The sequence below is a fragment of the Zootoca vivipara genome, chromosome 5 (genome assembly GCF_963506605.1).
Source record: "Zootoca vivipara chromosome 5, rZooViv1.1, whole genome shotgun sequence".
Lineage (NCBI taxonomy): Eukaryota > Metazoa > Chordata > Lepidosauria > Squamata > Lacertidae > Zootoca > Zootoca vivipara.
This window is the reverse complement of record NC_083280.1, coordinates 76,852,999-76,865,035: the sequence shown is the minus strand read 5'-3', so window position 1 is coordinate 76,865,035 and position 12,037 is coordinate 76,852,999. Positions and strand designations below refer to the sequence as shown.

At 43.2% G+C, this 12,037-nt stretch overlaps 1 protein-coding gene across 1 annotated transcript in view; it reads left to right on the top strand.

Moving 5' to 3' along the window:
• Positions 1-12,037, top strand: part of GRID1 (glutamate ionotropic receptor delta type subunit 1) — a 658,224-nt gene that overhangs the window by 321,453 nt on the left and 324,734 nt on the right. The window lies entirely within an intron of this gene.

Genomic DNA, 12,037 nt, shown 5'->3' with positions numbered 1-12,037 from the left:
GGGCAATCAAATGCTGCCATAGACTTTATACCGCTATTGTGATTTTGTAGATATCTCTTATATTTTCCCCATTTTTGCACAAATGCCTGCCTTGTATTGTCTCTCAAGCTATTAGTCAATTGTGCCATTTCTACATATTCCTGTAGCTTATTTTGCCAATCCATTATGCTTGGAGCATTTTCCCTTTTCCAGTTCATTGCTATCAATGTTCGTGCTGCTGCTGTGGTGTATAATAATATATCTCTTAGTTTTTTTGGAATGTCATTGCCTATGATACTTAGTAAAAAGGCCTCTGGCTTTTTTAGAAAGGTTAACCCCCCCAAAAAAATCAGCTCGTCATAGATGAGGCACCAAAATTCTCTAATCTTTCTACAGGTTTAACTTCTCCACCTTTGAAGATTTTGCTCTTATGCCGCTTAAGAAAATCAGTTATGTTGGCAAGCATGAGATAACAGGGTCTTATCGGCCGTGGCTCCCCAGTTATGGAACTTCCTTCCAAACGACTTACACTTGGCACCTTCAGTATAGACTTTTGAGAGGGTCTCACTGCTGCCTTTCCGAAGTGTGTTAGCTTTCTCCTTGGAATTGCACAATTATCTGACATTGCTTTGTGAGGGTTTGGCTCTTCAACTATTTTAAATAAATAAATGAAGTAAGGTGTCAATGATATCTTTAGGGTGGGTGGAGGGAGAGATTTAAAATGTGCAGCCCATCTTCCCAATTGCATTGTATAGTTTTTACAATTAATACCAGATTTTTAAAACTGTGAAAATTAAAAGAAGAAAATGGGAAAACATTAAAGAGAAACCTATTTGGTGAATGTGATCAATATATTTTTTCCCTTGTTGGTTTTATTGGTCGCTTTAAACTCTCTTAAAAATGTAAATTATAATATATCAATGATTTTTATATCCTTGTTTCTTCCCCCTTGCTGGGAACTTGTAAAAGAGAAAACAATTATTAATAACCTTTGGCTGACCTGAATTGATTGGCACCGAGTCATGGCTGTAACGGGACAAAAATAATAAGGTTCAAAATCAAGTCATCACTTTGGACCAGGCACCAGCATTTTGTTTGGTCAGCTATGAATTTTTAAGGAGTGATTTGACAGCAACAGCTCCCATCCAAAAAGATGGCAGATTGCATTCTGTCACCTAAGATATATCGCCAGAGAGAGAAGAGAGGCTGGAATTGTGTTGGCATAGCTATGATACAAACAGTAGCCACAATGCATTACAGGGACGTTATTGGATGGTGACAATGGATATGATATGCTTTCTGCATGGTTAATTCTTGAAAGACTCTCGTTAAATTTGAAGTGTCATCAGAAACAAAACTCAAGATACAAAATGTAATATAATTTCCTGTGGGAGGTAATATATTTGTCATTGACAGAATTTTGCTGCTGTGGTTCTTCTCCGATTTCTTGTTTGTTGCTAGCGGTACTAGCTAAAGGCCTGGAATGTCATGGTGTGAGGGAAAATGTTTATTAGTGTAGGCTCCAGGCCCTTCTGCTCTCCTGTCACTGATCTACCTCAGCTCTTGCCTTTTTCACCTCTCTTGTTTCAGCCCATTGAGAGTAGCTGAAATTCCCAGTTCAACCCAAGTGAGCTCTTTGCCTTGGCTATTTGATAAGCTTTGAGTGGAATGCCTTTGCATAACTTTGTTCAGTGGATTTATTGCATGTGTATGTTAAGTGCAAAAGAAATAGGTCTAGTTGCTTTTCAGGTGTGAGGAAAACTTGTAACAAGGCATTGCTCTCTCTGCCTGCGTTGATTCTTTTTCATATGTGAATAACAAAGTCCAAAAAATACTTGTTTGAGTAAGTACTTGGCTCCCATTGGTGCCAGCTCGCTGGCACATTAAATTTTCCAGAATTTTCTCTCTGAATTCTTCCAATGAGAGCCAAGCAGCTGCCCAATGTCTGCTACCAGGTAAGACTGCTGGGGTACAGTTGGCAAAGCTGTTGGGGGCATCAGTGGCTAGTATGCTGGGACAATGAATGTAACTTCTGAACTTCAAGTATCAAAATACTCTGCTCTTACACAGTAAATATTCATTTGAATAATGTTTGCATAATATTTTGAGAACTTCTGAATGAATAAATATTTAATTGGTTTAATGTGATTCATTAGGCATTGTTTTAAACCAGACAAATAATCCTCAGGTTTCCATGTTTTTGTCTGCATTAATCCTCAATTTCTTATTCTAGGAGTTGAATATTTTCCCCCTGTTTTGAATTAATGCAAAATGTTGGGCTCGGCTATATACATTTTTTTGCATTCTCATGAAATGCTGCTGCCATGCTGGACTGTAGTTAACATGATCTGGGTCCAGGCTAGGCTTTTTTAGGAGCAATCAAATTATGGCTTGTTTTCAAGAAGCTAGGACTGTTTCCCTCTCAATTAGGCATTTACAACCTCTTGGACCCAGACGGACATCCTCTGTCTGCTAGATTTAATAAAACATGAATGGGAAGGGTTGAGCATAGAAGGGCTGTCCTGTCCAGAAAGTCACCCAACAAAACTGGACCAGGTAGTGCTCTGGACACCTGTAACCAATGACACCACATTAATTGTGAAGTTAAAGCTAATCCATTTCTCCTTGGGTCAGATTTCATTCTGGATAAGGACACAACAGTGGAGAAGGTTCATGACTTCAGTTTTATCACTGCCACAATGATTAGACATATTCCTTGGCATCAACATGTGTTTTTCTTTACCTGCGCTACTGCCAGCTCAAGTGTATATGAAGTACAGTAGTAGCTGCATGGGCCCAGCCAGGGCCGTCTTAAGCACAACCAGCACTGTGGCGCAAAGATCCCTCCAGTGCCCCCTCCCTTTCTTTTATTGAGGAAAAAGAACTAGATTAATACCCGGCTCTCTCTTGCCAGCCACCATGCTAGAAACGGAGTCTCCTTCGGGCGAGGTCAGGGCCCTCTCGGGCATGGAGTTGAAGCTACGCCCTGAGCTCCATCAGGCAAGCAGGGAGCTGCTGGGAGCAACAACAACCGCCTCTGACCCCCCCCCCTGCGGGTTTTGCCCTCGTGGTCGATCTGATGAGGCAGAACTCTGCGCCTAATGCTACATTAGGGAGAGCGTGAGGTCCCAAGACGTGAGGCGAGCAGCTCTTTCGCCTTCCCCGCCCTCGGCTGCAGAGCTTCTTTCCACGAGTGTGTAGATAGCAGCCTTTGCAGGGGGGGGGGGGAGCTGGAGGGGCGGCTTTTTAAACGGAGGCAGGAGCGGGTTGGATTCTGAGGACTGCGCACCGTGCCTCCTCCTCCTTTCCCCCATGCTGGGCTCCACTCAGCCGAGCTTCGCCACCAGCGCGCGCACTGCGGGACCAGCAAGAGCCGCGTGGGCGCTGTGCGCTAGCGAGCTGGTGGCTGGGGAAAGGAGAAGGAGGTGCGGCGCGGAGTCCTGGCCAGATCGGCGGAACCCCGCGCTCACTTGCGAGGCTCTGGGGCGCCTCCTCCTCCTCCACTGCTTGACGACTGCCCGCTGATTCCTGCAGCCAAGGGAGAGGAGGAGGCAGCGGCAGAGGAGCCATAGGGCTTAGTGGCTGGTTGTGCCCTGCCAGCACCCCTGAGAGGCCGGCGCCCTGGCGCCATGAGCCACTAAGCCCTATGGGAAAGACGCCTCTGGGATGATTGTATCATCTGCATGAGCTACCTCTCCATTCTAGAAAGCAACTAGAGCTTTGACAGAAGCACCAACCATACCAGCCAAGAAGTCCCCCCTCAGAAATCCATCGGAATCCATTAACCTCAACAGGCAGTAATGAAATGCTCATATTGTGGAGAAAACATTTAATAGATGGTACTCATGTTTATTTAATTAACATGCAAGGCCTATGCCTCCTAGGGGAGAAACATAGGCATCAGCTCCTCCTTCTAAGGGTCTCAGACAGTTTGGGGGTAGGAGGTCAAGGCAGGTGGGAAAGCTGGATTCCTGATGGTTCCAGCACAAGTTTCTCTCCTGATGTCAGAATAACTTGTCCAGCATGGGCTACTGGTCATGTGACATTTGCTTCTCTGCCCCAGGCAGAAAACTACCATGAAACAGCCTTGAAACCATGGTCTGATCTAGCCTGAAATTACATACAGTCAATGGGAGCATTTTTATTATGGACAAATTTTGGAAGAATATAATCTATTAATTTATTTTGGAGATTCTTTTTTAAGATTCGGTGATTTTATCTATTCAGTAGTGTTAAAGCCTTGTACAAAGCACGCTGTCCATGTTTTTCTTGTTTCTTTTTCCTAGGGAAATAGCAAAACCCATCAAATCTTAGCTCAGTGGCGTGTCCATAATCACTGTTGAATTTATATTGCATGGTGGATCTTCCTCAGAAGTTACCTACCATGCATAACTCTGGGGTGCCATGTATGGTAACAAAGCCCAGTATGTGATCTTGTGTATTGTAAATGCAAGAACTATCCCATTTCCTGAGTCTTATCAATGGAACCTTCTGTCCCTCCTTTAGAATAACCACATGCAGGGTACTGAATAGAAACTGCAAGTCATTGGAATTTCTATGTCTTGCACTGAAATCAGAGTACAGTTATTGTAATGTGAAATGTTTTCGCCTTTATCTCCCCCTGCTCCCAGTTGCAACCATCCATAAAACAAAACAATGTAGGCGAGCAGGGAAACTCGGCGCCAAACTGTGCTTTCCAAAAGTAACAACGATCAGTTTTACAAAACTCAGCACAACTATAATTCAGCTGTATTGTAGAAATATATTCAGAAACAAGTATCCCATCGAGATTTTTTTTAAAAAAATATTACCAGTAGATGCAAATACAATTGTTTTGAAGACCACTACTGTGAATTATCTACATTGGTGTGTTTCAAACTATGATGAAAACAATGACTTTTTGAATGCAATGTGTCTTCTGATTGAGAGTTATACTGGGACATTCCATTCCAACACATCAGAAAACTTTACATGAAATAGTCTTTCCAGTAAATATGTGTAATGACTGGAGTCCTATTGCCCTCACAGGCATGTTTGATGGGAATGGGGGGGGGCTTCTCCCAAACTTTGAAACTCCCTTCCTAGAGATACTAGACTGGCTCCCTCCTTGTTGCCCCCCATGTCCTGATTTTGGGGTTGAAAATGTTGGAGGGTATGCAGGGTAAGCACATACCCTTCTAACATTTCTCCAATGAAAATATGGATATTCTACTCCATAATAATAATATTTTACTATTTATACCCCACCCTCCTGACTGGGTTGCCCTAGTCACTCTGGGCAGCTTCCAACTTATATAAAAACATAATGAAACATTAATTTATTTGTTTTTATATAAAAAAACTTCCCCATACAAGGCTGTCTTCAGATGTCTCCTAAAGGTTGTAAAGTTACTTATCTCCTTGGCTGAGAGGTCACATAACTCCATACCCTCCAACATTTCTGCAAGGAAAATAAGGACACCCTATCATAGCCTCCAACATTTCTCAGATGAAAATAGGGACTTCCTAAGGGAAAGCGGGATATTCTAGGATCAAATCAGAAACCAGGAGAGCTTCTGTAAATCCAGGGCTGTCCCTGGAAAATAGGGACATTTGGAAGGTCTGTAAGCAGCCCAAAATTGTTGGGCACATGGGCAGGGAAAGAGCTATTGGCGCCCAACCTCTGCTGCCCGAATTATTAGAGAGGACTGTAGGGTTGCAAACTCACTGTTCCTTCTTCTGAGGTGTTGAAATAGGCAGAATGAGATTTTCTTTGTGTAGGAATTGTGGTATTGTGGATTCTAGGGCACTATTATTGTTTTTGAATGGACAAATGTCAGCAATTCTTCTAGATTCTGACAGTTTATTTCTGAATGATGCAATTGATAGGTGAAGAATAACTCCATTACAACCTGAAACAGGCTTTGTCATTTCTTGTTTTCTTTTGTGTTATCAACATGTTATTGTTGATAAGACATTGTAAGTAAAGGCAACAGGGTCTAGGTAGAGTTATGGAGAAGAGGAGAGATATATATAGCCTTTGAACATTAGGCCAGGCAGGCAGAATGCAATTGATATTTGTTACTATTTGAGTTGTTTGACGGTGAAACAAATTGGTAGTTTCTCTGCCTTTCCTTTGTCAAGAGTTTTCACATGTCAACAATCATCAGATGGCACAAAGACTAAGAAAAATGGTTTTTGGAAGTAGAGAAAGCAAGCAAAGATGGAAAGAAGGCCTATTAAAGTACACAGCAAAGACTTTATAATCACCATCTTTAGCAGTTAGAAGAAGAGTCTTGAACAGAAGCCTGAAGCGGCTTTGTAGAAAGATGAATTGTTTTTGGCTACCATGGGTGCAAAAATGATTGTATTATTTTGTCCTTTTATTGCTTTCCTGCCAATCCTGTTGTGATAACAGCCTTGCTGAATTAGGTGAAATAAGTGTATTTACCAGAAAGTGGATTTATGGCTTGGATCTACTGTTACAGCTTTTTGACAAGCTGTATATAGTGCATTAAAATGTTTTTTTTATTTTTTCATTCACAAGCTATTCCTGTTGTCACATGAACAGCCCTCACTGGCATGGTTCTGATCTCTGTTTCTCGGTCGCATAGACCTTGGCTTATTGGATCAAAACAAATCAAGTACCCATATGCTTGCTCCTTACCCCCTGACCTTGGTTTGAAGGGAGAACTAGTTGGATGTGACATGGAGTGTGCTATGGTTTAAAATACTAGGTTATCTTTTCCATAGCTGGATATATGAGGAGGGGAGGGGAGAGGAGAAAGTGTATGGGTACAAGGCTTGTTCCTGGTCTGACAAAACGTGGCTTATTGGGCCATGATTATGATGTTAACTGTTTTACATGGATAGGGGTGAGCTAGGTGATGGTGGTAATCCATTCTAGAGAACTGGAAATTTTAGCATTTGAGGATTTCAACTTCCCCTCTTTCACCTTGCTGAAAATGCCACATTTCTCTCTTTCCCTTTTCCTCTGCTGCTGTATAGGATGTAACAATTTTGGGGGGGGAGTCTGCTTGTGATATCACACCCTGAAGAATATCATAGGGTGCAGGGCCGTCTCAAGCATGTCGGGCGCCCTGGCGCCATGGTGCGGAGATCGCTCCGGCGCCCCCGCCCTGGTGGGTGGGCGCAGCGCTCAGCACGGCTTCACCCCCCCTACCAGCCTGGCACCCTGGCGCCCCGTGCTACCCAGCCTACCCCTAGAGCCGGCCCTGATAGGGTGGTGTATATCTCGAATGTGGGAAATGGATTGAGGATTGAATCTGTAGATTTAGATCTAAACCTCCTATCCTATGTGTATGGGAGAAATACAAAAAGAAAAATGGGGTGTGAAGCCATTTTAGCAGAGTAAAGCACTTAGAAGTATTGCAGCGTATTAAAACTTAAGAATTGGACAGTTATACATTTTTATCCCTTTCATTTCTGGTCTGTTGACCTCCCCCTCTTCACCCCCATTGCAGAGAATGAACCACACGTTTTTAGTAAGATAAACAGAAAAATGATTTACTTACATTTCAATGCAGGCAGCATTTACAGCAAAAGTAGTACGCAGAAAAATACTTACAGTTTAATAAAAGTTGGTAGTCTTAGCTAACATGGCTGAAAGCAGGAGCCTCAGCCATGCACAGCTGGTCAGCTTAGAGGCATGGTGGAAAGATAGAGTCTCCTCACAAGCAGAAGAAAATATAAAGGATTGTCTCATCTGGTACATAGTTCCCGCCTAGAGGAGGCAAAGGGAGTGACCACACACAGAGGGTCTTCTTTGTGAAGTTCAAGAACTTGCTGTGTACTAGCCCTTTTCTTATCTAGCAAAACATGTATAGTCGTACCTTGGAAGTCGAACACAATCTGTTCCGGAAGTCCATTCAACTTCCAAAATGTTCGGAATCTAAAGCGCAGCTTCTGGTTGGCTTCAGGAAGTTCCTGCAGCCAATTGGAAGCCATGCCAGACATTCGGCTTCCGAAAATGGTTAAAAAACCGGAACACTCACTTCCAGGTTTTGATCATTTGGGAGCTGTTTTGTTCGGGAACCAAGGCATTCAAGATCCAAGGTACGAATGTATCTGTGATTTTGACTGGAAACACCACATAGAAGGGAACTGAGTTTCTATAGAGTGTGGGCTATCCTTTTCCATGTGGAAATTAGTGCATACACTGGGCCCCAAAGCTCCCTACATGACACTAAGTTACTGCTTTCAGTCTATCTTTGTAAATATGAGAACTATATCCTTTGTTTTGTAAAGTTTGCCTTTCCCTCAGATTCTACAGCTGCTGCTGGGTTCTCTTGGTGGCCTTGCTCCATGTTCTGCTGTACCAAGATGTTGCTGCATATGTTTTGCTGAACATATATGGCTGCTCTTCCCTTTATTGCACAGCAGGTGTGGGGAACCTTTGGCTGCTCAAATGTTGCTGAACTGCAGCTCCCTTCAGCTCCAATAGCCAGGAAAGACAGGAGTGTAACAACATTTGGAGGGCCAAAGGATCCCCACACCTGCCGTCTAGTGATTTAACTGGAAATGATTTTTTTAGTTTGATAGTATTCTTGCAATAGGCCTTCAGAGTTCTGGAGAGTTCTGACTGGAAGTAGATATACAGACAGACTTGGACAAAGAGAAGGCACACTCTTTCTATTCCTTATGGAGATGGATGAAAGATATCAGTAGGTACAAGAATCAGTACAAATGGCTTTTACTGCTTCAGCCTTATCTGTTATATAAAGCCAAGTTGCCCAGTTCTGAACTACATGTGACAATCTGAGTGAATACCAACCCCCCCCCAAAAAATCCCACCATCCTTTTTGTTTTGAAGCTAGAAAGAAGGGATAAGTTCTGCTGTTACTAAGCACTGCGCTGGAATAAAGCACTGAATAACGTGACAGGAAAGTGAAAGGACATTCTCACTTTCTCTCTGCTACAAGGAACTTAGCAGGAGGCAACTCCTCAAATCCTGTGTACGCCACATTTTCTTTATAAATGGCATCTAAACCGAATAAAATATCGTGTGTGTAAAAGACTACAAGAAGGCCTAGCTTACATGTGCTTAGATTTCATTGAAATCTGAAGCTTCTTTCAAAGCTCTTTTGAAAGGCACAATAAATTTGCCAATGGCAAGCAGTTCCTGCAGATGTGTAGACTCTGGTTCTGTAGGGTTGTTACCTTTTAACCTGGTAAATTGCATGGATGGTCCAGCCTGTTGGAAATCTAGATGGTTATGTATCTGTGAACCTTCCTTTAGGAGTAAGGTAAAGGTCTAAACCTAGGGCTTGCCGATCAGAAGGGCAGCGTTTAGAATTCCCACAACAGGGTGAGCTCCCGTTTTTCGGCCCCAGCTCCTGCCCACATAGCAGTTTGAGAGCATGTCAAAGTGCAAGTAGATAAATAGGTACCGCTCCAGCGGGAAGGTAAATGGTGTTTCTGTACGCTGCCAGGGCCGGCCCTACGGCAAGGCTGGGTGGCGCAGGGCCTCCAGGGGGCCGCTGCGTTGCTGTGCCCGCGGCAGCCGCGCTAAACGCTGTGCCCGCCAGACAGCCGTGCTGGGAAACGGGGCAGGGGGTGCCAGAGGGATCTTCGCACCAAGGCGCCAGGGTGCCAGATATGCTTAAGAGGGCCCTGTGCGCTGCTCTGGTTCGCCAGAAGCTGGCCACATGACCTGTCTGCGGACAAACACTGTCTCCCTTTGCCTATAGAGCGAGATGAGCGCCGCAACCCCAGAGTAGTCCGCAACTGGACCAAACAGTCAGGGGTACCTTTACCTTTATATCTGAACATAAAGACTGGAGAAATTATTAGAAAGTTGATCACCTCAGAAGGGAGAATTGAGGGATCCATATATGATCTTATTTAAACCGGGAATGTCAAACCATTTGTAATCTTTGAAAACACATGTGTGAAGGAAGAGAACTTCCATGCATTTTGTGTTGAGTATTTGGTTAATAATAATAACAATAATAATAATAATAATAATAATAATAATAATAATAATAATAATAATAATATATTATTTATACCCTGCCCATCTGGCTGGGTTTCCCCAGCCACTCTAGGCAGCTTCCAACAGAATATTAAAAAAACAATAATCTATTAAACATTAAAATCTTCCCTAAACAGGGCTGCCTTCAGGTGGTTGTAAAACATGGTTTCTAAAATGGTTGCTTTTTGCTTTAAATGCTCTCCAGCATAGGATGGTCAAAGGTCCCCATGAGAGTTAAAAGTACAAGGGGCTGTTTTGTTCCAGAAGTTGTTCACAGGGGGTCAAAGGTATATGTTCAGACCTGAAAAGTAAAGATAGAGCAATATTCTACCTTCCTGCTAACTGGCCAAAAGGTTGTCGGGGAGGAGTGCAAATAAGCTAGAAAACAGAGTGGCCTGGTCAGAAGTTTGCTTAGTCAGGAATCTGAAGAGTTGGAGTTGAGGAGCTGCAAGAGAGAGAGAAAGGGTTGGAGCACTTTAATAATAATAATAATAATAATAATAATAATAATAATAATAATAATAATAATAATTTATTTATTTATACCTCGCCCATCTGTCTGGGTTTCCCCAGCCACTCTGGGCTTCCAACAGAAGTATTAAAATCCAATAATTTATTAAACATTAAAAGAGCCACTAAGAGAGCCAGAACCCTGGAAAGTGTTAGCACAGTTATTATTACATTATAATTTTATTTATATCACACTTTCTCCTTTGAACCTGGACTCAAGGTGGCACACAGAAATTTAAACAAACACAGATAAAACTTTAAAGTTAACAGGAAGAGGATGGTTTTGCTGCTTTGCTTGCTTCCCTTCCCTTCCCTTTCATGGTGCAGGTTGCAGTGCCACCCAGAACCATCTCATGGGTGTTTAAATAAACTGTGCCACATCTCTAGGATAGCTGTATATTACAGTGAACTATCTAACCCCAACTCTCTTCTAGTTTTAATTAGCTAAATATTATGTACTGTTCATCATGGCATAGCGTTAACTGAAAGTTTCTCCCTGACACCAGGCGCGCACAGAGCTATTTTTCTCTGACAGATAATTTTGCTGAATCACTTATTGGGTGACTCTGCATTGTTTTCTGATTTAAGCTTTTACTTCTACCACCTTTTCTTATTATGCCTTCCATGACATATCATGAATGTGCCAGTATGATATTTAATCCTGGTACACAACCTGCACAATGATTCACTTTACTCTGGTATGAGAAGGCTGGCTGTAGTCACATTATTTTGAAATTCAACTCCCGTTCAGGCATTTATCAGTGTTTCATCTTGTAGAAGCCAACCATCCCCTGCTCAGCAGAAGATGGATTGGGACGTTCTGCTGGATCTCTGGGTGACCTGACGTAGATTAGCAGGCATTTCTGACTCACAGCTGTGTAATAATAGCACTAACATCCCGCACTCTCAAATTGTACTGCTGAAATGGAGGAAGATAAGTTCACTTCTGTTATGTACTGAGCTGAATCCTAGAACAATAGGATTCAGAATCAGCGGGAGCTACCCAATCCAACTCCAGGTGGAAGTGAATCCGCAACCTGATTGGCCTGCTGGAGCAGCCAATCAGGCGGCTGGCAGAAGTGAATCTGCTACCTGATTGGCCTGTAGGAGCAGCCAATCAGGCTGCAGGCAGAAGTCAATCCACAATATAATTGGCCCACAGGTGTAGCCCTGAAGTAGCCAATCACGCAAGGCCCATTGTGTAAATAATGTATATAAGCAGATGGTTTTGGGAAAAGAGCCATTCTTCTTCTCCTCTTCTCCTTGATGACTATGAGCTGAATAAAGAGCATGAAATTCACTCTCGACTCCGAGTACATTTCACTGGCGACGAAGGTGGGATCCTGCTGAGCTGACCGCCACCACGCACTGCACCGCAGCACCGCCACCTGCTGCACCGCTGCATCGCACCGTGCATCCAGGCTTCAGCTCCAGGACCCAAGGAACCCAGAATGGCAACCGACAGCAGCTTCTCGCCATTCAAACCAGCATCAGGAGACTGGGAAGGGTACGCCGCCCGTTTCAACTTCCTCCTGCAAGCGAAAGAAGTCACCAACGATGCCATGAAGAGGGCGA